Source organism: Tachyglossus aculeatus, chromosome 25 (assembly GCF_015852505.1).
Source record: "Tachyglossus aculeatus isolate mTacAcu1 chromosome 25, mTacAcu1.pri, whole genome shotgun sequence".
Lineage (NCBI taxonomy): Eukaryota > Metazoa > Chordata > Mammalia > Monotremata > Tachyglossidae > Tachyglossus > Tachyglossus aculeatus.
In genome coordinates, this window is record NC_052090.1 from 26,218,390 (window position 1) to 26,246,386 (window position 27,997).

The 27,997-nt window shown below is 49.8% G+C and overlaps 1 protein-coding gene across 1 annotated transcript in view; it reads left to right on the plus strand.

Moving 5' to 3' along the window:
• Nucleotides 1–2,417: 2,417 nt before the first annotated feature.
• Nucleotides 2,418–27,997, plus strand: part of ZFHX4 (zinc finger homeobox 4) — a 144,666-nt gene continuing 119,086 nt past the window's right edge. Inside the window, exon 1 of the mRNA XM_038766534.1 lies at nucleotides 2,418–2,487. The gene's annotated coding sequence lies outside the window, so the exon portion shown is untranslated. The remainder of the gene's footprint in view (nucleotides 2,488–27,997) is intronic.

Genomic DNA, 27,997 nt, shown 5'->3' on the forward strand with positions numbered 1-27,997 from the left:
CATATTCCTGAGCTGTGTGTGTGTGTCTGCGAACTCCGTGCATATTCTTGAGCTGTGTGTGTGTGTCTGTGAACTCCGTGCCTATTCCTGAGCCGTGTGTGTGTGTGTCTGTGAACTCCGTGCCTATTCCTGAGCCGTGTGTGTGTGTGTCTGTGAACTCCGTGCATATTCCTGAGCTGTGTGTGTGTGTCTGTGAACTCCGTGCATATTCCTGAGCTGTGTGTGTGTGTCTGTGAACTCTGTGCATATTCCCGAGCTGTGTGTGTGTCTGTGAACTCCGTGCCTATTCCTGAGCCGTGTGTGTGTGTCTGTGAACTCCGTGCATATTCCTGAGCTGTGTGTGTGTGTGTCTGTGAACTCCGTGCATATTCCTGAGCTGTGTGTGTGTGTCTGTGAACTCTGTGGATATTCCCTAGCTGTATGTGTCTGTGAACTCCGTGCATATTCCTGAGCTGTGTGAGTGTGTCTGTGCACTCAGTGCATACTCCCGAGCTGTGTGTGTGTCTGTGAGCTCCGTACATATGCCTGAGCTGTATGTGTGTGTGTGTGTGTCTGTGAGCTCCGTGCATATTCCTGGTAAAGCCCTTAGTACAGTGCTCAAGCGCTCAGTACAATGCTCTGCACACAGTAAGCGCTCAATAAATACGATTGAGTTGTATGTTTGTCTGTGAGCTCCGTGCATACTCCCAAACTGTGTGTGTGTGAGCTCCGTGCATATGCCTATGCTGTGTCTGTGAAATCCATGCAGTTGCCTGAGTTGTGTGTGTATGTGTGTCTGTGAACTCCGTGCATATTCCTGAGCTGTGTGTGTCTGTGAACTCCGTGCACATTCCTGAGTTGTATGTTTGTCTGTGAGCTCCGTGCACACTCCCCAGCTATGTGTGTGTGAGCTCCGTGCATATGCCTGAGCTGTGTGTGTGTGTCTGTGAAATCCACGCCCACCTCTGAGTTGTGGGTGTATGTGTGTCTGTGAACTCCGTGCACGTTCCTGAGCTGCGTGTGTCTGAGCTCCGTGCATATGCCTGAGCTGTGTGTGTGTGTGTGTCTGTGAAATCCACGCCCACGCCTGAGTTGTGGGTGTATGTGTGTCCGTGAACTCCGTGCACGTTCCTGAGCTGTGTGTGTCTGAGCTCCGTGCATATGCCTGAGCTGTGTGTGTGTGTGTCTGTGAAATCCACGCCCACGCCTGAGTTGTGGGTGTATGTGTGTCTGTGAACTCCGTGCACGTTCCTGAGCTGTGTGTGTCTGAGCTCCGTGCATATGCCTGAGCTGTGTGTGTGTGTGTCTGTGAAATCCACGCCCGAGTTGTGGGTGTATGTGTGTCCGTGAACTCCGTGCAGGTTCCTGAGCTGCGTGTGTCTGAGCTCCGTGCATATGCCTGAGCTGTGTGTGTGTGTCTGTGAAATCCACGCCCACGCCTGAGTTGTGGGTGTATGTGTGTCTGTGAACTCCGTGCACGTTCCTGAGCTGTGTGTGTCAGTGAGCTCCGTGCATATGCCTGAGCTGTGTGTGTGTGTGTGTCTGTGAAATCCACGCCCACGCCTGAGTTGTGGGTGTATGTGTGTCTGTGAACTCCGTGCACGTTCCTGAGCTGTGTGTGTCAGTGAGCTCCGTGCATATGCCTGAGCTGTGTGTGTGTGTGTGTCTGTGAAATCCACGCCCACGCCTGAGTTGTGGGTGTATGTGTGTCTGTGAACTCCGTGCACGTTCCTGAGCTGTGTGTGTCTGAGCTCCGTGCATATGCCTGAGCTGTGTGTGTGTGTGTGTGTCTGTGAAATCCACGCCCGAGTTGTGGGTGTATGTGTGTCTGTGAACTCCGTGCACGTTCGTTCCTGAGCTGTGTGTGTGTGTGTCAAAGTGTGCACCTGCGTCTCCCTGGGAGTGTGCCCGTGTTCTGCGTGTCCTAGGAGGTCTGGGCGGGCCCTTGCTCCTCTTTGCGTCGTCTTTCCCTCCTGCTCCTGCTCCTGCTCCTGCTCCTCCTGCTTTTTCCGTCCCGCTCCCTCTCCCGCTCCCCCCTCTTCCCTCTCCCCATTCCCAGAGTGCAAATCGGGCCCGGCTTCCCGAAGACATGCGCACTCAACTTAATCAGCCATTTTTTTGAAACAGGGGCTAAAACGATCATAATTAGCAGAATAAAGACATATCGGATTTTCATTTCCTCTCCCTTCTCTCCCGCACCCCGCCAACGGGCCGCCCCCCCGCCCCAGCCCGCACACCCCGACACCTCGCCCGGCCCCGGACCCAATAAACTTCCAGGATTATTTTTAATTTTCCCCCCCCTCCCTTCCCCTCTCCCCTCCCTCCACCCCCCTCGTGAACCCTGGGGTTTTCCTTGGATGCGATCAGCTGTGAGTCAAATAAAAACAAAGCTTCCCCACCCTCCCGCCTCTCTCCCACCCCCCCCCCCCAAAAAAAAGAGAGAGAGAGAGAAAGAGAGACAGACAGGAGAGGAGCGAAGATCGAATAGCATCTGCAGGGGAATGGAAAGTAAGTTTTTTCTTTAACTTTTATTGAGTAGTTTGTGTTCAATTGGGGTCGCCGATCGATTAGCTTGCCAGGCTGGTCCTGCGCGATCTTGGCTTATTTGGCTCTTGCCGTCTCTGGCTCTCTCGCGCGCAAACACTCACACCCACACTGGGGTCGCCCGGGGCAGGGGTGGGTGGGGAGCTCCCCGGTTTTTGGGGGGTCCTGAGCCTGGGGGTGGCTCCCACCCGCCCCCCCCTCCTTCTCCCGGGTTTGGCCTTGCCCTGGACCTGTCAGATCTGACCCTCTGGAACCTGTCAGGGAATCCCCCCCCCACTTCCTCCTCTGGACGAAGCCCCCCGGCCCCCTCCCCAAGTTTGGGGGGAGGGGGATTGCATCCCCATCCCCAGCCTCCCCCATCCTGGGGGCCAAAGTTTGGGGCCAAGGGCACCCCCTCCCTCCCTCTCCCCGCCCAAGCCGGAGCGCGTTAAAGCGAGATGTGCGGGCGCAGAGGAAGGACTGGCCTTGGGTCGAGGGGTGGGGGGCTAAGGAGAGGCCTGGGGGGGCTTTGGAGGGGGTCCGGGACACATTCACCCCCCCATCCCTTCCCTTCCTCCTTTCCTCCCTCCATCCCAAAGAGCCGCGGCCCCCGGAGAGGCGGTGGGGCAGCCGAGACGGGCAGCGGGGAGGCCAGATTGGGAAGGGGGAGAAGAGATTGGGAAGGGGGAGAAGAGACTGGGGAGGGGGGAGAGGAGATTGGGGAGGGGGAGAGGAGATGGGCAAAGGGGAGAGGAGGCTGGGAATGGAGAGACGAGAAGGGGGATTTGGAGAGGAGATTGGGAATGGGGAGAAGGGACGGGGAATTTGGAGAGGAGAAGGAGAATGGAAAGAGGAGACGGGGAATGGGGTAAGAAGAGGAGGGGAATGGGGTAAGAAGAGGAGGGGAATGGGGAGAAGAGATTGAGAATGAGGAAAACGAGACGGGGAATCGGGAGAGGAAGACGGGAATGGAAAAAGGAGATGAATCGGGTGAAGAGACGGGGAATTTGGAGAGGAGAAAGGGAGTGGAAAGAGGAGACGGGGAATGGGGTAAGGAGACGGGGAATGGGGTAAAGAGACGGGGAATCGGGAGAGGAGACGGGGAATGAGGAGAGGAGTCGGGGAATGGGCAGAGGAGATTGGGAATGGGGAGAAGAGACGGAGAATGGGGAAAAGAGATGGGGAATGGGGAGAGGAGACGGAATGGAAAGAGGAGAAGAAAAATCGGGTGAGGAGACGGGGAATAGGGAGAGGAGACGGGGAATGGGGAGAGGAGACAAGGAATGGGCAGAGGAGATTGGGAATGGGGAGAAGAGTTTGGGAGTGGGGAGAAGAGATGGGGAATGGGGAGAAGAGACCGGGAGTGGGGAGGGGAGAAAAGACAAGGAATGGGGAGAGGAGACAGGGAATGGGGAGAAGAGACAGGGAACGGGGAGAGGAGAAGGGGAATGGGGAAAGGAGACGGGGAATGGGGAGAGGAGACGGGGAATGGGGAGAGGAGATTGGGAACGGGGAGAGGAGATTGGGAACGGGGAGAGGTGATGGGGAATGGAGAGAGGAGATTGGGAATGGGGAGAGGAGACGGGGAATGGGGAGAGGAGATTGGGAACGGGGAGAGGTGATGGGGAATGGAGACAGGAGATTGGGAGTGGAAGGAGATGGTGACGGGGAAAGGGGAGAGGAGAAGGGGAATGGGGAGAGGAGACTGGGAATGGGGAGAAGAGACGGAGAACGGGGAGAGGAGTCGGGGAACGGGGAGAGGAGTCGGGGAACGGGGAGAGGAGTCGGGGAACGGGGAGAGGAGTCGGGGAACGGGGAGCGGCCCAACCTTGTTTGACTGGTTCGCTGCATCGGCCCCCGTGTCCTAGCGTGGAAGCGGTTTTCTCGGCGATCTCTCTTCTGCGCCCCCCTCCCCTCCCTTCCCTTCCCCTCCTCCCCCCAGCTCCCCGCTTCCCTTTTCATTTTTCCATGGGAAGAAATAAAATCTCAGGGCGATGCTAGCAAAGTTTCCCTCCCCGGGCAGGCTGGCATTTTCCTCCTCCGGCGTCCCCCCGGCTTCCCGGGCCGGGTCTTTGGGCGACCCCCGACCCCTCGGATCCAGCCTCCAGAACAATCCGGGACCTTGAGGACCTTCCCCTCCCTCTTTCCCCCCGACCCTTGCCCCTCCCCCCCCATCCCGGTACCCCGACGGAGGGATGGATGGAATGGATCTGATGGGATGGATAGGATGGATGAGATGCGATGGATAGGATGGATGAGATGGGATGGGATGGATGGGATGGATAGGGTGGGATGGGTGGGATGGATAGGATGGATGAGATGGGTTGGATGGGATGGATGGGATGGAGGTGCGGGGGAGGGGGGCGCTTCCAGGTTAATGGGAAACCCCTTCGTCCCGGGCCTGTGACAGCTCAATCCCACCCGGCTCCGACCCTCCCCCGCACGTTGGGCGCAGGGCTCTCCCCCTCCCCCGCGCCCCCCATCCCAGCCGCGGCTCTTTCATCTTGGCCGGCTCGTCGCCTCTCTCCGGATTGGTCGAGGACCCCCCGGACCCCCGGGGCGGGGGGCGGGTGGGGGGACACCGCTGGGGAAACTGAGGCAGGGGGCGAGGTCGGCGGCGCCGGCCCGAGCTGCGGGAGTCGCGACTTGTCGGAGGGCCCTTCCGTCGGCCCGGCCTGTGGGTAGGTACCCCCGACCCCCGACCCCCGACCCCTGACCCCTGACCCCCGACCCCGAGCCTCGAATGCCTGCTGGAGGCGGGATTGGGGTTGGGGGCAATTTGTGGGCCCAGGACCGGCGACCCCTCGCCCTCCCGTCCCCCTCCTGCGGGGGGAGGGGGCGACACACACGCGTGTACACATAAACACACACAACACACACACACATACAACACACACACACCACGAGACGACCAGCCAGCTGTTGGAAGCTTCTTTACCTGGCCGTTCCTTCCAACCCCTTTCCTCCTTGGAAATGTGTCCTGTGTGTGTCTGTGTGTGTGTGTCTGTGTGTGTGTGTGTGTGTGTGTGTGTGTGTGTGTGTGCGTGCCTGTGGGAATGGGGGTGCATTGCGGGATCCGGCGACCCCCGTTGGCTTTTCCCCAATAACCTCTCCCCTAATAATGATGGCATTTGTTAAGCGCTTACTATGCCCTAATAATCGTAAGAATAATAACAGTATCTGTGAAGCGCTTACTATGCCCTAATAATCATAAGAATAATAACGGTATCCGTGAAGCGCTTACTAGGGGCCAAGCCCTGTTGTAAGTGCTGGGGTAGAGACAAGGTCATCAGGTTGTCCCACTTGGGGCCCCCCGGCTTCATCCCCATTTTACAGAGGTGCAGAGAAGCGATCATCTCCCTGGCCGAATTGGACTTTCCCAGCGCTTAGTCCAGTAATCTGCACACGGCGCTCAATCATGATGATGGAATGAAGGAAATGACTTGCCCGAGGTCACCCGGCAGACGGGATTAGAACCCACATCCTCTGACTCCTAAACCCGTGCTCTCTTCATTCATTCGTTCAATCGTATTTATTGAACGCTGTGCGCAGAGCAGTGGACTAAGCGCTTGGGAAGTACAAGTTGGCAACATAATGCTCTTGCCATTAAGCCCCTACACAGACACCCCCCCACACAGACACATGGACACACACACGCGCACACATACAGACACACAAAATCTCCCTCTTTTTCTCTCCCCTCGAGTTTTGGCAGGCTAGGAGGCAGGGACGGGCCTTGTCTAGGCCGGTTCCCAAGGGCAAGTTAGTGGCCCTTGATAACCAAAGTTACAACCGGAGTCCAAATCCCTTGCTCCAGGGTGGCCGAGCCCCCCACCCGGGCTGGGGGTCTGCAGAGAAGCCCCCCTCCCAACAGCAACCCACCCCCTCCACCCCGAATCCCCCCCGCCCCTGCCCCCTCTTCCGAGCAGGAGCCTAAATTTGCACAATGCGATTTGATTATCTCTAATAACAATATTAGCTCCTGTCCTGGATGGATGGGAATGGAGGAGGTTTTGTTGATTGCAAGAGTTTAATGTTGCATTTCAGGATCTGATGTGGTTTAGCCCGCCTTCCCATTAACTAGAAAACCCCTGAGGTTTTACCATTATTTCTTAAAGATAATACATTTAAGATTGCATTGCGAGGCTGCAGAAAAGTCATAAAGGCAAGAAGGGAAACCCTTAATAACTCTTGAAATTCAGACATGTTCGGAGTTACATTTGCTCCGACTTCGCTAAGGGTCGACAATGTGTCATTGCCACGAAGCCAAATTGCCCGCTGCCTATATGATATTAATGTGCAAATCAATATTTCAGGGATTAAATTTCCCTTCTTCATTTTTTATGGTTTCTACCTCAATAAGTCTCAAGTCTATTAGAAGAGGCTGGATGATTTAAAATCTTTCACTGCAGAATGGCTTCGTCGTGCCTTATTTTCCCGACCGCGTTAGGATTTTCGTTATAAAAGACAAGGCATCCCGGCGAGTCGATGTAGAGACAGGCTCTCAGTAGCGGAGAAGCTCCTGTTTCGATTAAGAGCTAAAAAGGTATTGAAAATATAATATATGTGTTTGGGAAATAGATATATATCTCTCTATATCTAAACATAGATATAGAGAGATATATATATACACACGCTACTGCTTTAAAAAATATTGTGTTAATCACCTATTGATTTATTTCAAAATCAATCGAGGCTCCATTCTTATTAGCGATTTGTTCAGCTTTTCTTCATCATTTGCGCTCCCTTTTCTTCAAGAGGGGCTTCGTCCGAAGGTGATGCGCGTTGCCGGGCGGGGGGAATTTCTCTTCCGAACAATATTTCCTTCCAAGATCTCGTAAGGGACGTTCTGGATGTAAGGCCTAGAGAGCTGTCGTCTCAGACTGCATCTGGGAGAGGAGGAGGAGGAGCAGGAATATTGGGTCGGGGAAAGGTCTTTTGTCAATCAATAGTTGATCATTCCCTCCTGGAAAAGGGCGGTGGAGGGGAGAAAGGGGGAGATCTGTATTTTTTTTTTTATTTCTGTCTGTGGGAAAATGGATCGTTTGCTCGCCATGGAAATGCGGGGGAAAGAGAGATGGACATGGAAGCAGAGAGAACCGGGCCAGGGCCGGGCTTTTCGGACAGAATTAGAGGCCAGGACTCGCTCTCCCCTGATCTTGTGAAGGTGTCTGCTTGTCCATCACGGGGTGTTGTTTTATAGTCCTTCTACCATCTGGACTAAGCTGGCCCAGCTGCACGAATTTCATATGTGATAGAACATTTTTTCCATTCAGTGTGAAACGTTTCTTCCTACAAAACGTCCACCAGACTCGCCTAATTTAGTCTGCTAAAAGAAATGCACATGAAAAAGGACAAAAGCCCCTTTAATCTCCCGCGAGCTGTTTGCTTTTCTTCGAGATTCCTGTCTGTTTGGGTTTGAAAAGTCATGTTTATTGAGGAGACGATTCGGAGGTGTGACATTAAAATAATATATGATTTCTCTGTTTGTTGTTGCTCTCCCGTTTAATTTGCAGGATGACTTCTTATGCCTGTCAAAACACATGGTTCATCTATTCTTATTTACAATTAATCTCAATAAAATTAATCCTAACTATGCTTTATTCAGCGGCTTAAAATATCTAATTATATTCAATTAACCGCTGTCATCGTAATTAACATGGCTTAATTGTCTCTGGCATGTATTTATGGCAAACTCATTAGTCGTCGTCGTCCCCCCTTTTTCTTAATTTAATTTTATTTATTTCCTCCCCCTTTTCCCTCCTTCCCCCTCCTTTGAATTGGTCAAAGCTCCGTCTTCAAACCAGGTCGACTTTGGGTCCATTTTGGAGCCTTAGAGGCCCTTGTCCAACGGCAGCCAATAATTTCGTGGGCATTTTAAATCTTCCCGAGTTGCCCGGCATAAACTTAGGTCAGAGGATACTGGGAGCCAGTCTCTACCCAATAGTTCATTCACTGTCGTATTTATTGAGCGCTCCCTGTGTGCGGAGCACTGTACTAAGCGCTTGGAATGTACAATGCAGCAATAAATACAGACAATTCCTGCCAAACAAGGGACTCACATGGGTCTTTTCCTTCCAAACGACCTCTTTCACTCCACCTCCACCATCTCCAAAACAAACACACACTCTCTCTCTCTCTCTCTTTCTCTCTCTCTCTTTCAGGCCTTGTTGGGTCTTGGAATTCATTCATTCCTTCAATCGTATTTATTGAGCGCTCAGTATGTGCACAGCACCCTACTAAACTCTTGGAAAGTACAATTCAGCAACAGAGACAATCCCCGCCCAACAACGGCCTCACAGTCTAGAAAGGAAGAATAATAATTAATTTCCTACTGAAAGCTCACCTCCTCAGCCTTCCCATTCATTCATTCATTCAATCGTATTTATGGAGCGCTTACTGTGTGCAGAGCACTGTACTAAGCGCTTCCCAGACTGAAGCCCCCTTTTCCTCTGGTCCTCCCCCCCATCTCCCCGACTCCCTCCATCTGCTCTACCCCCTTTCCCACCTCACAGCACTTGTGTGTACATATAATAATGATGGCATTTGTTAAGCGTTTACTATGTGCCAAGCACTGTTCTAAGCGCTGAGGAGGTTACTAGGTGATCAGGTTCTAGACTGACTAGACTTCTAGACTGTGAGCCCACTGTTGGGTAGGGACCGTTTCTATATGTTGCCAACTTGTACTTCCCAAGCGCTTAGTACAGTGCTCCGCACACAGTAAGCGCTCAATGAATACGATTGAATGAATGAATGAATCAGGTTGTCCCATGGGGCCCTCATAGTTTTAATCCCCATTTTACAGATGAGATAACTGAGGGACAGAGAAGTGCAGTGACTTTCCCAGAGTCGCACAGCTGACAGTTGGCGGAGTCGCAATTTGAACCCATGACCTCTGACTCCAAAGCCCGGGCTCTTTCCACTGAGCCACGCTGCTTCTCTACTTGTTCTGTCTTGCTGTCTGTCTCCCCCCACTTCTAGACTGTGAGCCCACTGTTGGGTAGGGACCATCTCTATATATTGCCAACTTGTACTTCCCAAGCGCTTAGTACAGTGCTCTGCACACAGTAAGCGCTCAGTAAATACGATTGATTGATTGCTTGACTGTAAGCCCGTTGTTGGGTAGGGACTGTCTCTATCTATTGAGGATTTGTACTCTCCCCAGCGCTTAGTCCAGTGCTGAGCACACAGTAAGCGCTCAATAAATACGATGGACTGACTGAATGAATCATCATCATCATCAATCGTATTTATTGAGCGCTTACTATGTGCAGAGCACTGTACTAAGCGCTTGGGAAGTACAAACTGGCAACATATAGAGACAGTCCCTACCCAACAGTGGGCTCACAGTCTAAAAGGGGGGAGACAGAGAACAAAACCAAACATACTAACAAAATAAAATAAATAGAATAGATATGTACAAATAAAATAAATAAATAGAGTAAGAAGAGCGGGGGCCAGCTCCCAGCCAAGGGTTAAAACTTGCAGACGGGGCCCCCGGGGAAACTGGACACAACTTTCATGTCATTAGCGCTTAATTACATTAACATATGCAAATCGTTCCTTTAGGGAAGGCCCCAGGGCCCGAGCACAGTTCCGCCGGCCTTCGGAGCCAGTCATTTATAAATGCACGCTATTTATTGAGCGCTCACTGTGTGCAGAGCACTGTACTGAGTGCTTGGAAACTCCAGTTCGGTAACAATTAGAGACAATCCCTACCCAACAACGGGCTCACAGTCTCTTACCCCAGCGCTTAGAACAACGCTTGGCACCCAGTAAGCGCTTAACAAATACCATCGTTATCCATTCATTTATTCAGTCGTATTTATTGAGCGCTTACTGTGTGCAGAGCACTGGACTAAGCGCTTGGAAAGTACAATTCGGCAACAGAGACAGTCCCTACCCAACAATGGGTTCACAGTCTCTTACCCCAGCGTTTAGAACAGAGCTTGGCACATTCATTCATTCAATCGTATTTATTGAGCGCTTACTGTGTGCAGAGCACTGGACTAAGCGTTTGGGACGTACAAATTGGCAACAATGTAAACGCTTAACAAAACATCATTGTCCATTCATTTATTCAACCTCCCCCTCTCCATCCCCTCCGCCTTACCTCCTTCCCTTCCCCACAGCACCTGTATATATGTATATATGTTTGTAGGTATTTACTACTCTATTTATTTATTTTACTTGTACATATCTATTCTTTTTATTTTGTTAATATGTTTTGTTTTGTTCTCTGTCTCCCCCTTCTATACTGTGAGCCCACTGTAGGGACCGTCTCTTTATGTTGCCAACTTGTACTTCCCAAGCGCTTAGTACAGTGCTCTGCACACAGTAAGCGCTCAATAAATACGATTGATTGATTGATTCAATCGTATTTATTGAGCGCTTACTGTATGCAGAGCACTGTACTAAAAGCTTGGGAAGTACAAGTTGGCAACATTGTAAGCGCTTAACAAATACCATCATTATCCATTCATTCATTCAACCATATTTCATTCAATCGTATTTACTGAGCGCTTACTGTGTGCAGAGCACTGTACTAAGCGAGCGCTTAACAATAATAATAATAATGATGATGGTATTTGTTAAGCATTTACTGTGTGCCAAGCTCTGTTCTAAGCACTGTGAAGCAGCGTGGCTTAGTGGAAGGAGCCCAGGCTTCGGAGTCAGAGGTCAGGAGTTCAAATCCTGCCTCCGCCAACTGTCAGCTGTGTGACTTTGGGCAAGTCACTTAACTTCTGTGTGCCTCAGTTACCTCATCTTAAAATGGGGCTTAAAACTGTGAGCCCCCCGTGGGACAACCTGATCACCTTGTAACCTCCCCAGCGCTTAGAACAGTGCTTTGCACAGAGTAAGTGCTTAACAAATACCATTATTATTATTATTATTACAAGGTAGTCACGTTGTCCCACGTGGGGCTCACAGCCTCAGTCCCCATTTGACAGATGAGGGAACTGAGGCCCAGAGAAGTGAAGTGACTTGTCCGAGGTCACACAGCAGAGGAGGGGCAGAGCCTGTGTGCAAAGCACTGGACTAAGCGCTTGGAAAGGACACTAAATAGGGCCAATAAGGAGTTTCCAGTTGTGGAAACATCTTTAAATGGATGTTTTGTTTCGTTGTCCGTCTCCCCCTTCTAGACTGTGCGCCCACCGTTGGGTAGGGACCGTCTCTATATGTTGCCAACTTGGACTTCCTAAGCGCTTAGTACAGTGCTCTGCACACAGTAAGCGCTCAATAAATATGATTGAATGAATGAATGAAAGTAATTTAACACCTCCCGGGGCGAAGTTTGATGAGGAGGACTGGTTTTAATCGAGAGGAGGGGGCGTCCCCCAAATAGCCAGCGTCTTTGGGCCTGATCCGCCTCCAGGATGACACTGGTCGGGGGCTGTCTGCGACTCCCTCAGAGACGGTTTATGTCGCGATAGTCGACAACTGGTCACGACCCATGGAGGAGGGTGTCAACCCGTTGGGCTGCATTCTTTCATAATTGGGTTCTCATTAGGGGAGCCGGCTGGGGGGCTTGGCCCAGGAAGAGGGGCTCTGGGCAACCAAAAGCTTTTGCAGACGCTGAAGTTGGGTGTTTTTGTGTCGGTGTGGGGGTGTGGGTGGGTGGGGAAAGGGTTTGCAGCCCCTGATGTTGGGGGTTTGTGTGGGTCAGTTTTGGTGGGGAAAAGGTTTTTGTAGCCACTGACGTTGGGAGTTTGTGTGGGTCAGTTTTGGTGGGGAAAAGGTTTTTGTAGCCACTGACGTTGTGAGTTTGTGTGGGTCTGTTTTGGTGGGGAAAAGGTTTTGCTGACGCTGAAGTTGGGTGTTTTTGTGTCTCTGTGTGTGTGGGTGGGTGGGGAAAAGGTTTTGCAGCCCCTGATGTTGGGGGTTTGTGTGGGTCTGTTTTGGGGGGGAAAAGGTTTTTGTAGCCACTGGTGTTGGGAGTTTGTGTGGGTCTGTTTTGGTGGGGAAAAGGTTTTGCTGACACTGAAGTTGGGTGTTTGTGTGGGTCTGTTTTGGTGGGGAAAAGGTTTTTGTAGCCACTGATGTTGGGAGTTGGTGTGGGTCTGTTTTGGTGGGGAAATGGTTTTGCTGACACTGAAGTTGGGTGTTTTTGTGTCTATGTGTGTGTGGGTGGGTGGGGAAAAGGTTTTGCAGCCCCTGATGTTGGGGGTTCATGTGGGTCTGTTTTGGTGGGGAAAAGGTTTTTGTAGCCACTGATGTTGGGAGTTTGTGTGGGTCTGTTTTGGTGGGGAAAAGTTTTTTGTAGCCACTGATGTTGGGAGTTTGTGTGGGTCTTTTGATGGGGAAAAGATTTTTGTAGCCACTGATGTTGGGAGATTTGTGGGTCTGTTTTGGTGGGGAAAAGGTTTTTGTAGCCACTGATGTTGGGAGTTTGTGTGGGTCTGTTTTGGTGGGGAAAAGGTTTTGCTGATGCTGAAGTTGGGTGTTTTTGTGTCTGTTTGGGTGTTTGTGAGTGGGTGGGTGGGGAAAAGGTTTTGCAGCCCCTGATGTTGGGGGTTTGTGTGGGTCTGTTTTGGTGGGGAAGAGGTTTTGCAGCCCCTGATGTTGGGGGTTTGTGTGAGTCAGTTTTGGTGGGGAAAGGTTTTTGTAGCCACTGATGTTGGGGGCTTGTGTGGGTCTGTTTTGGTGGGGAAAAGATTTTGCAGACACTGAAGTTGGGTGTTTTTGTGTCGGTGTATGTGTGGGGGGGTGTTTGTGGGTGCGTGGGTGGGTGGGGAAAAGGTTTTGCAGCCCCTGATGTTGGGGGTTTGTGTGGGTCTGTTTTGGTGGGGAAAAGGTTTTGTAGCCACTGAAGTTGGGTGTTTTTGTGGCAGGGGGGTGCTGGGTGGGGAAAAAGTTTTGCAGACACTGAAGTTGGGAGTTTGTGTGTGTGTATGTATGTTTTGTGGTGGAAAAGTTTCTGCAGCCACTGAAGTGGGTTTTCAGGTGTGTGTGTTTTGTTGTGATAAAGGTTCTGCAGCCACTGAAGTTGGGTGTTTTTGTGTGTGTGTGGGAGGTGGGTTTTGGTGGCGGAAAGGTTTTGCAGACACGAAAGGTGGGTTTTTTTGTGTGTGTTTTGGTAGGGAAAAGGTTTTGCAGCCACTGATGTTGGTTTTTTGTGTTTGTGTGTGTTGGGGGAGGGGGTGGTGGGGAAAAGTTTTTGCAGCCACGCACGGGTGATTTTGTGTGTGTGTGTTCTGGTGGGGAAAAGTTTTTGCAGCCACTGATGCTGGAGAAAAAATTTTGCAGCCATTGATGTTGGGGGTTTGTGTGTGTGTGTGTTTTGTTAAGGAAAAGTTTCTGCAGCCACTGAGGTTGGGGTTTGTATGTGTGTATGAAAAAGTTTTTTGCAGCAACTGAAGTTGGGTTTTGTGTGTGTATGTGTTTTGTTGTGAAAAAGGTTTTGCAGCCATTGACTTTGGGTTTGTGTGTGTGTATGTGTGTTTTGTTTTGGGGTTTTTTTGGTGTGGTTTGTTTAGGGCGTTTGGTTTTGGTGTGGGGTTTGCGGGGGGGGGGCGGAACGGTGGGGGGATATTTGGATTTTTCTTGTTTTGTTTTGTGAGTTTTGTGAGCTTTGGGGGGCTTTTCCCATCCTCCATCCGAAGGATGGTGATGCTATTTATGATCCCAGACCCCTCCACCAAGAATCCCCTCCCCTCCATCCCCAAACGGGAGACAGGGGCTTCTGCTTTGGGAATATTCATCCTCTTTTGGACAGCAAGGTAAACTGATATAATTGCTTTTCAGTGGCGGGAATGGCGTTTCTACAAGTGTGAAAAGCATCAGAAAAGGATTAGCATTTTTTTCTTTTTTTTTTTTTGCATAATGCAAAGCTGGGTTGAATGGGGCGCTGAATGGTTGACTGGATGTCTGAGATGAAAGGAGTCTGGAAATGTGGACCCTTCCTCCAGGACGGGCTGATCACCATGTTATGTTGCCAACTTGTACTTCCCAAGCGCTTAGTACAGTGCTCTGCACACAGTAAGCGCTCAATAAATACGATTGATTGATTGACTGGGCTTCTCCCTCGGGGGGCTACTGGCCCAAGGCTGGAGGAGGCCACAGCTGTGGAGGCTGAGCCATCAGCCTCATTCCCTCTCCCTGAGAAGCATCATGGCCTAGTAATGATAATAATAATAATAATGATAATAATAATAATAACATAATAATAATGGCTCTTGGGAGGTTTCAAGGTGATCAGTTTGTCCCTCTGGGGGCTCACAGTCTTCATCCCTGTTTTACAGATGAGGTAACTGAGGCACAGAGAAGTGAAGTGACTCACCCAGAGTCACACAGCTGACAGTTGGCGGAGCCGGGATTGGAACCCATGACCACCGACTCCAAAGCCCGGGCTCTTTCCGCTGAGCCACGCTGCTTATGGCAAGAGCATTCATTCATTCATTCAATTGTATTTATTGAGTGCTTACTGTGTGCAGAGCACTGTACTAAGCGCTTGGGAAGTACAAGTTGGCAACATATAGAGACGGTCCCTACCCAACAGTGGGCTCACAGTCTAGAATAATAATAATAATAATAATGATAATGGCATAATAATAATGGTGCTGGGGAGGTTACAAGGTGATCAGGTTGTCCCACGGGGGGCTCACAGTTAATCTCCATTTTACAGATGAGGTAACTGAGGCCCAGAGAAGTGAAGTGACTTGCCCAAAGTCACACAGCTGACAATTGGTAGAGCTGGGATTTGAACCCATGACCACTGACTCCAAAGCCCGGGCTCTTTCCACTGAGCCACACCGCTTATGGAAAGAGAAGGGGCCTTGGGGTCAGAGGTCATGGGTTCTAATCCCGGATCCGCCACTTAGCTGTTTGACTTTGGGCAAGTCACTTCACTTCTCTGGGCCTCAGTTACCTGATCTGGAAAATGGGAATGAAGACTGTGAGCCCCACCTGACAACCTGATTCTCTCATATCTCCCCCAGCTTGGCACATAGCAAGCGCTTAACAAATACCATCATTTAATTTTTTTCCTCTCCCCCACGATGCCACCCCCTCGCATCCCTCCAAGTCCCGGGTGGGAGAAGAGAATCGCAGGATGAGGCTGGACGCGGATTTGTCTGCTATTTTTGCAGCGTGGGACTCTCCCGAGTGCTCAGTACAGTGCTCTGCACGTGATGCCTGTCTCTTCCCCTTCTAGACTGTGTGCCCGTTGTTGGCCAGGGATTGTCTCTATTTGTTGCTGAATTGTACTTTCCAAGAGTTTAGTATAGTGCTCTGCACACAGTAAGTGCTCAATAAATACGATTGAAAGCATTGAATGAATGAATGAGTAGGCACCCAATAAATACCGTTGGTGGATCGATTGGTTGGAAGCAGCATGGCTCGGTGGAAAGAGCCCGGGCTTTGGAGTCAGAGGTCTTGGGTTCTAAACCCAGCTCCGCCAATTGTCAGCTGTGTGACTCTGGGCAAGTCACTGAACTTCTCTGGGCCTCAGTTATCTCATCTGTAAAATGGAGATTAAGACTGTGAGCCTGCCCGTGGGAAAACCTGATCACCTTGTAACCGCCCCAGCGCTTAGAACAGTGCTTTGCAAATAGTAAGCGCGTAATAAATGCCATTTAAAAAAAAGGGGATTCGGAAAGACGGATTGGGTCCTTGTAGGGGAGAGTTGGGGGGGTCTCTCGGGGTCCTGGCTTAGAGCATGGTGGCTTTGGAAGCTGCGGGGTGGTTCGGAATTGATGGATTGATTCCCAAGCGCTTAGTACAGTGCTCTGCACACAGTAAGTGCTCAGTAAATACGATTGATGATGATGATGATGATTGGGAAATAGATGGATCACATTTGAAGCGGGAGAGGCCAGGGATCTGAGGCTGGGGTCTGTTCGGTTGGTGGCCGGTGGAGGGGGAGGATTTCATTCATTCATTCATTCAATCGTATTTATTGAGCACTTACTGTGTGCAGAGCACTGTACTAAGCGCTTGGGAAGTCCAAGTTGGCAACATCTAGAGACGGTCCCTACCCAACAACGGGCTCACAATCTAGAAGGGGGAGACAGACAACAAAACAAAACACGTGGACGGGTGTCAAGTCATCAGAATAAATAGAAATAAAGCTAGATGCACGTCACTGGCAAAATAAATAGAATAGTAGATATGTACAAGTAAAATGAATAGAGTAATAAATCTGTACAAACATATATACAGGTGCTGTGGGGAGGGGAAGGCGGTAGGGTGGGGGGATTCATTCATTCATTCATTCAATCGTATTTATTGAGCGCTTACTGTGTGCAGAGCACTGTACTAAGTGCTTGGGAAGTACAAGTTGGCAACATATAGAGACGGTCCCTACCCAACAGTGGGCTCACAGTCGAGAAGGGGGGTGGGGAGGAGGAGAGGAAAAAGGGGGCTCGATTTGGGTGTTGATTACGGAAGGGCGTCCCAACGCTTAACTGGGGTCTTGACAACAGGGCACAAGGAATTCTGGGTTGGGAATTGATCACGGAAAGACGTGCCAACGCTGTACTGGGGCGAAGGAATTCTGGGTTCCTGAGCTGACGTGTCCCGAAGCAGTCTTTGGAAAAGCAGTATCCATAGCTCAGGGAGAGAGAACTGGTCTCCCCCCCGCCCCATCTCCTTCTCCTCCGCCACCTCACACCATTCATTCATTCAGTAGTATTTATTGAGCACTTACTGTGTGCAGAGCACCGTACTAAGCGCTTGGGAAGTACAAGTCGGCAACATATAGAGAGGCTCCCTACGCAAAAGCGGGCTCACGGTCTAGAAGGGGAGATGTCCCCCCCCACAAAGCGTGTTCATTTGAAAAATAAATCCATCGTTATTTGAAAAATATTGTTAATCAGGCACATGTGTTGTCCCTGGCAGCTCTCCAGTTGGGAGCTGGTAACACACGGCTCTTGGTGCCCAGTGAGACGGTGCCAGCCTGCTTTGGTTGGAGGGGGGATTTCAGGACTGAGTGGACGAGACAGGAAAAGGAGACTTATTTTGGGGTGAATGGGAGCGAGGCGAGAGCCTGTTGGGTCTCCTTTTTTGTGTGTGTGGTATTTGTTAAGCTCTTACTGTGTGCCAAGCGCTGCTCTTGCTTCTCTGACGGTTGGGACGTGGCCTTCGAGCATCCTGGCAAAGAGCATACGGTCCAGGGGCCCGATTCTCACGTGACCGCTGATGTCTTGCCAGAGTGGGGTGTCTCCGTACCTCTGGGGTGGACCCCCAAATTCCCCCAGCCCCAATGTTCCCGGAAAAGCTCCGTCCGGTTTCATCCGCGGCCCCCAGCTCCCCAGGGGTGAGAGGAAGAAAACGGGAACCACCTTCAGGTGCTTCGGATGGTGGAATCGGCTCCGATTTCTCAACGATTGTCTCCATAGGGCAGTTGTCCCCAAGGGTGGAAGCCAAGGGCATCTGTCGGTCTTTCCGGATGCTGTCCCTTGGGCCTCGGATGCTTTGGAGCCAGGCCAGCCGGTGGCGTTGGAAAGAGCCGGGAAGCGGACACACCCTGCCAACGTCCAGCCGGATAGACACGCGACCTTGCCCCCGTGACTGGCAGTGCCCACCGTCGATACCGGATTGCTCCCGAGTCCACAGCCTGGATCACCGGAAGGATGCTCCGTGTATTTTCTCCCCCCCCCAGATCATTCCAGCCAAGAAGATTGACAGATGGCGGGGTCAGAAATGTGGATTTTATAACCTCCCCCTCCTTTTTTTTTCCTGCATTGGAATGAAGGGAAGAAATCCGTGTCTTGCGGCGTGAAAGGAAAGAAAATCTGGTGGGCCTCTCTGGAAATGACCGAGCATCTGCTGGGGACGGGCATCTTCTGATGCCGTTCTGGGTGCCCGCTGCGTGCCCAGGCTTCTGTTGGGTATCAGGACGCTGCCCTAGATGCCCAACGAATGCGGAGAACAGTACTGAACGCCTGCCGGAGAAAGAGAGCAATACTGGGGATGTGCTTGGGGGGTAAAGCACTGTCCTGGGCATCTTCTGGGTGGCACGACTGTGTCGGGAAGGATACAGTCTAGTAAAGGGAAGGAGCCTGGCTAAAGGGAAGGAGCGTGGCTCAGTGGAGAGAGCACGGGCTTTGGAGTCAGAGGTCATGGGTTCGAATCCCGACTCCGCCACATGTCTGCTGTGTGACCTTGGGCAAGTCACTTAACTTCTCTGAGCCTCAGTTACCTCATCTGTAAAATGGGGATTAAGACTGTGAGCTCCACGTGGGTCAACTTGATCACCTTGCATCCCCCAGTGCTTAGAACAGTGCTCTGCACGTAGTAAGTGCTTAATAAATGCCATCATTATTATTATTATTATTATCGGGCATGGGCGGGGTGCAGAGCACCGTCCGGGGTGCCTCCTGAGTGTAGAAAACCTTTCAGGTTCTTGCTGGGGGCAGAGCACTAATCTGAGTGCCCGCGGTAAGCAGGGCTCTGTACTTGTTGAGGGCAGAACACTTTTTTGGGCACCTTCTGTGTGCAGAGTACTATATTGGGTGCTGGCTATATGCAGAGCGCTGTACGAGGTATTTGGGAGACGGAAAGATTAAAAAAAATCAATCCGTAGTAATTATCGGGGCCTACTGTGCAGAGCGCTGTACTAAGCACATGGGACAGTTCAGTAGAGGTAAGAGATGATGATGAACCCAGCGCTTAGAACAGTGCCTTGCACGTAGTAAGCGCTTAATAAATGGCATCATTATCATTATTATTCATTCGATCGTATTGAGTGCTTACTGTGTGCAGAGCACTGTACTAAGCACTTGCTTAGTATTATTATTAGTGTTATTATTATTATTAATGGCATTTATTAAGTGCTTACTATGTGCAAAGCACTGTTCTAAGCGCTGGGGAGGTTACAAGGTGATCAGGTTGTCCCACGTGGGGCTCACAGTCTTCATCCCCATTTTACAGATGAGGGAACTGAGGCCCAGAGAAGTTAAGTGACTTGCCTAAAGTCACACAGCTGACAGCTGGCAGAGCCAGGATTCGAACCCGTGACCTCTGACTCCAAAACCCGGACTCTTTCCACTGAGCCACGCTGCTTCTATTATAATAATAAATAGACTGTGAGCCCACTGTTGGGTAGGGACCGTCTCTATATGTTGCCAACTTGTACTTCCCAAGCGCTTAGTACAGTGCTTGGCACACAGTAAGCGCTCAATAAATATGATTGAATGAATGAAATAGTTGTTAAGGGCTTATTCTGTGCTGAACACTGTACTAAAAGTTGGGGAAAATACGAGATACTCAGGTTGAACTCCGTCCGATTCCCAGATGGAGCTCAGTTTAGGGAAGCAGCGTGGCCTAGTGGGTAGGACCCGGGCCCGGAGTCAGAAGGATCTGGGTTCTAATCCTGCCTCTGCCACCTGTCCGCTGGGTGTGACCCTGGGCAAGTCACGTAACTTCCGTGTGCCTCAGTTCCCTCATCTGAAAAATGGGGGTGAAGATTGTGAGCCCCATGTGAGACGGGGCCTGATTAGCTTGTAGCTAGCCCAGCGCTTAGTACAGCGCCTGTCATATACTAAGCGCTTAATCAATCAATCGTATTTATTGAGCGCTTACTGTGTGCAGAGCACTGTACTAAGCGCTTGGGAAGTACAAGTCGGCAACACAAAGAGACAGTCCCTACCCAACAGCGGGCTCACAGTCTAGAAGGGAGAGACAGAGAACAAAACCAAACATATTAACAAAATAAAATAAATAGAACAGATTTGTACAAGTAAGATATAAATAAATAGAGTAATCAAATACCAAATACAACAACAACAATCGTATTTATTGAGCGCTTACTGTGTGCAGAGCACTGTACTAAGCGCTTGGGAAGTAGAAGTTGGCAACATTAAGAGACAGTCCCTACCCAACAGTGGGCTCACAGTCTGAAAGGTCTAAAAGGTCTAAAAGTCTAATATTTTATTACCAAATAAAATAAATTTTATTTAATAAATTTTATTACCAAATAAAATACCAAATACTATTTTACAAATGCGGTAAGTGAGGCACAGAGAAGCTTTACCCAAAGTCATACAGCAGACCGGTGGTGGAGCCGGGATTAGACTTTGAGCCCTGTGTCAGACAGGGACTGTGTCCAGCCCGATTTTCTCGCGTCTTCCCCACGTTTCCCTCATCTGCAAAATGGGGGTGAAGACTGCGAGCCCCAAGTGGGACAACCTGATTACCTTGTATCTCCCCCAGCGCTTAGAACAGTGCTTGGCACATAGAAAGCGCTTAACCAATGTCATCATCATTATTATTAATATTGTTTATAATAATATAATAAGAATAATGATGGCATTGATTAAGCGATTACTATGTGCCAAGCACTGTTCTAAGCGCTGGATAATAATAATGATAATGGCATTTATTAAGCGCTTACTATGTACAAAGCACTGTTCTAAGCGCTGGGGAGGTTACAAGGGGATCAGGTTGGCCCACGGGGGGCTCACAGTTTTAATCCCCATTTTCCAGATGAGGGAACTGAGGCCCAGAGAAGTGAAGGGACTTGCCCAAAGTCACCCAGCTGACAGTTGGCGGAGCCGGGACTTGAACCCATGACCTCTGACTCCAAAGCCCGGGCTCTTTCCACCGAGCCACGCTGCTTTGCCTTGTTATAGATAATGGAACTGAGGCACAAGAAGTGAAGTTATTTGCCCAAGGTAACACAGCAGATCATCATCCTCATCATCATCAATCGTATTTATTGAGCGCTTACTGTGTGCAGAGCACTGTACTAAGCGCTTGGGAAGTACAAGTTGGCAACATATAGAGACAGTCCCTACCCAACAGTGGGCTCACAGTCTAAGAGAGATGGGAAAGGAGGAGGAAAGGAGGAGGGAAGGAGATGGGAAAGGAGGAGGAAAGGAGGAGGGAAGGAGATGGGAAAGGAGGAGGGAAGGAGATGGAAAAGGAGGAGGGAAGGAGATGGGAAAGGAGGAGGGGAAGGAGGAGGAAAGGAGAATGGAAGGAGATGGGAAAGGAGAAGGGAAGGAGAAGGGAAAGGAGGAAGGAAGGAGAAGGGAAAGGAGGAGGGAAGGAGATGGGAAAGGAGGAGGGAAGGAGATGGAAGCACATAAGTGGAGGAGCCAGGATTAGAACCCACATCCTCTGACTCCCAAATCCGGGTTCTTTCCACTAAACCACGCTGCTTTTCTATAATAAATAGACACATTTCCTGCCTACAATGAGCTTACGGTGTATAGGGGGACTGTATCTACCCAATGCTTAGTACAGCGCCTGGTACATATTAGATGCTTAACAAATACCATAAAAACCCCCGCCAGGCTCCTCCAATCACCAGGGAAGCAGCGTGGCTCAGTGGAAAAGAGTCAGAGGTCACGGGTTCAAATCCCCACTTGCTAATTGCCAGCCGTGTGACTTTGGGCAAGTCACTTCACTTCTCTGGGCCTCAGTTCCCTCATCCGGAAAATGGGGATGAAGACTGTGAGCCCCCTGTGGGACAACCTGATCACCTTGTCACCTCCCCAGCGCTTAGAACAGTGGTTTGCACATAGTAAGCGCTTAATAAATGCCATTATCATTATTATTATTATTATCGCTGGTGCTCCCAGGAAAATAGTAATAGCAATAATAATACTTATGGCATTTGGTAAACGCTTACTATGTGCCAGGCACTGTACTAAACACCGGGGTGGTTCTGAACAAATCGGGCTGGACACAGTCCCTGGCCCCCCATAGGGCTCACAGTCTCCATCCCCATTTTACAGATGAGAAAGTCGAGGCCCGATGGCCACCGGCCACTCCCGAGAAGCCGGGAGAATTGGGATCGAGTGGAGCTGGGGGAGCGGACATTTGTTGTTCTTCCTCTGAGACCCAAAAGCCTCCAGGGTAAGCGCTTAGTACAGTGCCTTGCAATCGATCAATCGTATTTATTGAGCGCTTACTGTGTGCAGGGCACTGTACTAAGCGCTTGGGGAGTCCAAGTTGGCAACATCTAGAGACGGTCCCTACCCAACAGCGGGCTCACAGTCTAGAAGGGGGAGATGGAGACAAAATCAAACATATTAACAAAATAAAATAAATAGAATATATATGTACAAGTAAAATAAATAAATAAATAAATAGAGTAATACACACCGCACACATTCAGCGCTCAATAAATACAACTGAATGAATTGAATGGGACTGTACTGGATGCCTGTGTTGGACAGGGGCCTGAATTCAATGTCTTTGGTGGGCAGGGAGCTGTAGTGGGTGCCTGTGTTGAGTAAGGGGCTGTATTGGATGTCTGTGTCACACAGGGAGCTGTACTAAGTGTCTGTAGTGGGCAGGGGACTGTACTGGATGCCTGAGGTGGACAAGGGGCCGTACTGGTGCCTGTGTTAGTAAAGGGGCCGTACTGGATGTCTGTGGTGGACAGGGGGCTGTACTGGATGCCTGTGGTGGACAAGGGGCTGTACTGGGCCCCTGGGGTGGGCCGGGAATTGTAGTGAGTGCCCATGGTGGGCAGGGAGCTGTATTGGGTGTCTCTGTTGGGTAGGGGGCTATATTGGATATCTGTGATGGACAGGGAACTATACTGAGTGTCCATAGTGGGCAGGGAGCTGGACTAGATGCCTGTGTTAGGGGGCTGTACTGGATGTCTGTGGGGCACAGGGAGCTGTACTGAGTGTCCATGGTGGGCAGGGAGCTGTACTGGGTGCCTGTGTTGGGTAGGGGACTGTATTGGATGTCTGTGATAGACAGGGAGCTGTACTGAGTGTCCGTAGTGGGCAGGGAGCTGGACTGGGTGCCTGTGTTAGTCAGGGGGCTGTACTGAATGTCTGTGGTGGACAAGGGACTGTAGTGGGTTCTTGTGGTGAGCAGGGGTCTCTGCTGGGTGCCCATGGTGGGCAGGGAGCTGTACTGGGTGCCTCTGTTGCGTAGGGGGCTATATTGGATGTCTGAGATGGACAGGGAAATGTACTGAGTGTCTGTAGTGGGCAGGGTGCTGTACTGGATGCCTGTGTTAGTTGGGGGGCTGTACTGGATGTCTGTGGTGGACAGGGAGCTGTACTGAGTGTCCATGGTGGGCAGGGAGCTGTATTGGGTGCCTGTGTTGTGTAGGGGACTGTACTGGATGTCTGTGGTGGGCAAGAGGCTGTAATGGGTTCTTGTGGTGGGCAGAGATCTCTGCTGGGTGCCCATGGTGGGCAGGGAGCTGCCCTGGGAGCCTGTGTTGGGTAGGGGACTGTATTGGATGTCTGTGATGGACAGGGAGCTGTACTGAGTGTTCACAGTGGGCAGAGAGCTGTACTGGGTGCCCATGTTGTTCTCTGTCTCCCCCTTAGACTGTGAGCCCACTGTTGGGTAGGGACTGTCTCTATGTGTTGCCAATTTGTACTTCCCAAGCGCTTAGTACAGTGCTCTGCACATAGTAAGCGCTCAATAAATACGATTGATGATGATGATGATGTTGGGCAGGGGGCTGTGTTGGATGTCTGTGGAAGCAACATGGCATAGTGAATGCAGCATCGCCTGGGAATCAGAAGGTCTTGGGTTCTGATCTGATCTCTGCCAATTGTCCGCTGTGTGACCTTGGGCAAGTCACTTCACATCTCTGGGCCTCAGTTACCTCATCTGGAAAATGGGGATGAAGACTGTGAGCCCCATGGGGGACAGGGACTGCGGCCAACCCGATTGGCTTGTACCCACTCCAGCGCTTAGTACGGTGCTCGGCACATAGTAAGCGCTTAACAAATACCATCATTATTATTATTATTACTAAGTGCTTGTGGAGGGCAGGGAGTTGTACTGGATGCCTGGGGTGAGCAGGGGGCTGAATTGGATGTCCGTGGTGAACAGGGAGTTGTATCGGGTGCTGTACCGGATGTCCGGAGTGGGCAGGGGCATGTACTGGATGCCCATAATGGGCAGGGCTATTGTATCAGCCTCATTCATTCATTCAGTCATATTTATTGAGCGCTTATTGTGTGCAGAGCGCTGTACTAAACCTCCTTACTGGTCTCCCTGCCTCCACTCTCTCCCCTCTCTGCTGTCCAGATCGATCTTCTCAAATGTCGTTCTGCGCACGTCTCCGTCCCATAATAATAATAATAATGATGGTTTTTGTGAAGCGCTTACTATGTGCCAAGCGCTGTTCTAAGCGCTGGGGTAGATACAAGTTAATCAGGTTGTTCCACGTGGGGCTCGCAGTCTTCATCCCCATTTTCCAGGCGAGGTCACTGAGGCGCAGAGAAGTGAAGTGACTTGCCCAAAGTCACCCAGCTGACGAGGGGCGGGGGTGGGATTTGAACCCATGACCTTTGACTCCCAAGCCCGGGCTCTTTCCACTGAGCCACGCTGCTTCTCTCTGGTCCCATGGTCCGTGGTCTCGAGTGGTCCCATGGCTGACCACTCCCCGCCGCATCTTCATTTCTCTACAGCCAGGCTCAATCAATCAATCAATCAATCAATCAATCAATCAATCAATCGTATTTATTGAGCACTTACTGTGTGCAGAGCACTGTACTAAACGCTTGGGAGGTCCAAGTTGGCAACATCTAGAGACGGTCCCTACCCAACTGTGGGCTCACGGTTTAGAAGGGGGAGACAGAGAACAAAACCAAATATATTAACAAAATAAAATAAATAGAATAGATATGTACAATCAATCAATCAATCAATCAATCATACTTATTGAGCACTTACTGTGTGCAGAGCACTGTACTAAGCACTTGGGAAGTCCAAGTTGGCAACATATAGAGACAGTCCCTACCCAACAGTGGGCTCACAGTCTAGAAGGGGGAGACAGAGAACAAAACCAAACATACTAACAAAATAAAATAAATAGAATAGATATGTACAAGTAAAATAAACTAATAGAGTAATAAATATGTACAAACATATATACACATGTCTACATATATACATATATATACATATATATAAACATATATGTATAACACACAAATATATAAACATATATACACATATATACACATGCCTCCACATGACGCGTGACACTGTGCTTGGCTCTGATTTCTGTGGCTGCTGACCTCTCGACCGCAGATAATAATAATAATAATAATAATAATAATAATAATAATAATAATAATGGCATTTGTTAAGCATTTACTATGTGCAAACCACTGTTCTAAGCGCTGGGGGGATACAAGGTGATCAGGTTGTCCAACGGGGGGCTCACAGTCTTAATCCCCATTTTCCAGATGAGGTCACTGAGGCCCAGAGAAGTGACGTGACTTGCCCAAAGTCACACAGCTGACAGTTGGCGGAGCTGGGATAAGCGCTTAGTCCAGTGCTCTGCACACAGTAAGGGCTCAATAAATATGATTGAATGAATGAATGAATTACGCACCACATCATACTGCCTCAGTTACCTCCTCTGTAAAATGGGGATTAAGACTGTGAGCCCCCCGTGGGACAACCTGATCACCTTGTAACCTCCCCAGCGCTTAGAACAGTGCTTTGCACATAGTAAGCGCTTAACAAATGCCAACATTGTTGTTATTGTTGTTGAGAAGTGTCAAATGTCCCTCACTGTCCCTCACTTCCCTCACTGCCAAATGTCAAATGATTGTCAAATTAGAGAAGCAGCGTGGCTCAGTGGAAAGAGCCCAGGCTTTGGAGTCAGAAGGTCATGGGTTCAAATCCCGGCTCCGCCGCTTGTCAGCTGGGTGACTTTGGGCAAGTCGCTTCCCTTCTCTGGGCCTCAGTTCCCTCATCTGGAAAACGGGGATGAAGACCGTGAGCCCCCCGAGGGACAACCTGATCACCTCGCAACTCCCCAATGCTTGGAACAGTGCTTTGCACTTAGTAAGCGCTTCCTAAATGCCATCATCATCAATCGTATTTATTGAGCGCTTACTATGTGCAGAGCACTGTACTAAGCGCTTGGGAAGTACAAGTTGGCAACATATTATTATTAAATGGGGAGCAAGCTTGGGAGCCCCATGTGGGACTGTATATATGTATATATGTTTGTACATATTTTTTGCTCTATTTATTTATTTATTTATTTATTTTATTTGTACCTATCTATTCTATTTATTTTATTTTGTTAGTATGTTTGGTTTTGTTCTCTGTCTCCCCCTTTTAGACTGTGAGCCCACTGTTGGGTAGGGACTGTCTCTATATGTTGCCAATTTGTACTTCCCAAGCGCTTAGTACAGTGCTCTGCACATAGTAAGCGCTCAATAAATACGATTGATGATGATGATGATGACAGGGACTGTGTCTGACCCGATGAGCTTGCATCCACCCCAGCGCTTAGAATCAATCAATCAATCGTATTTATTGAGCGCTTACTGTGTGCAGAGCACTGTACTAAGCGCTTGAACAGTGTAAGCGCTTAACGAATGCCACGATTGTTATTATTTTTAACCCACGATCCACAAGACGCACCTCTGCAGGGAATTTGGACTTTTTTTAGAGTTTTTTTTGGATTTTGGGAATGCCCTCGGAGCTGGACTGATGCAGCGGGGCTGATACCACAGGGTAGAGAAGCTGCATGGCATAGCGGGTCCAGCACAGCCTGGGGAGTCAGAAGGTCATTCATTCACTCACTCAATCAATCAATCAATCAGTCAATCGTATTTATTGAGCGCTTACTCTGTGCAGAGCACTGTACTAAGCGCTTGGGAAGTACAAGTTGGCAACATATAGAGACAGTCCCTACCCAACAGCGGGCTCACAGTCTAGAAGGGGGAGACAGACGACAAAACAGAACAAGGAGACAGGCGTCAATCCCATCAGAATAAATAGAATTATCGATAATAATAATGTTGGCATTTGCTAAGCGCTTACTATGTGCCAAGCACCGTCCTAAGCGCTGGAGAGGTTACCAGGTGATCAGGTTGTCCCACATGGGGCTCACGCAATTTTAATCCCCATTTCATCATCATCATCATCATCATCAATCGTATTTATTGCGCGCTTACTGTGTGCAGAGCACTGTACTAAGCGCTTGGGAAGTCCAAGTTGGCAACATATAGAGACAGTCCCTACCCAACAGTGGGCTCACAGTCTAAAAGGGGGAGACAGAGAACCAAACCAAACATACTAACAAAATAAGATAAATAGAATAGATATGTACAAGTAAAATAAATAAATAAATAGAGTAACAAATATGTACAAACATATATACATATATACAGGAAGATAAAGCTTTGGGAACTGTATCGTTCATTCATTCAATCGTATTTATTTATTGAGCGGTTAAAGTGTGTAGAGCAGTGTACTAAGCGCTTGGGAATAGGATAGTATATAGGATATTACAGTATAGTATAGTACAGTATAGAGAAGCAGTGTGGTTCAGTGGCAAGAGCCCGGGCTTTGGAGTCAGAGGTCAGGGGTTCAAATCCGCTTGTCAGCTGTGTGACCTTGGGCAAGTACCGATGAGGTAACTGAGGCCCAGAGAAGTGAAGTGACTGGCCCAAAGTCACACAGCCGACAGTTGGCGGAGCCGGGATTTGAACCCACGACCACTGACTCCAAAGCCGGGGCTCTTTCCACTGTGCCACGCTGCTTCTATATACCCATCATTAATCAAATAAATAGGGGAATAAATACGTACCAATAG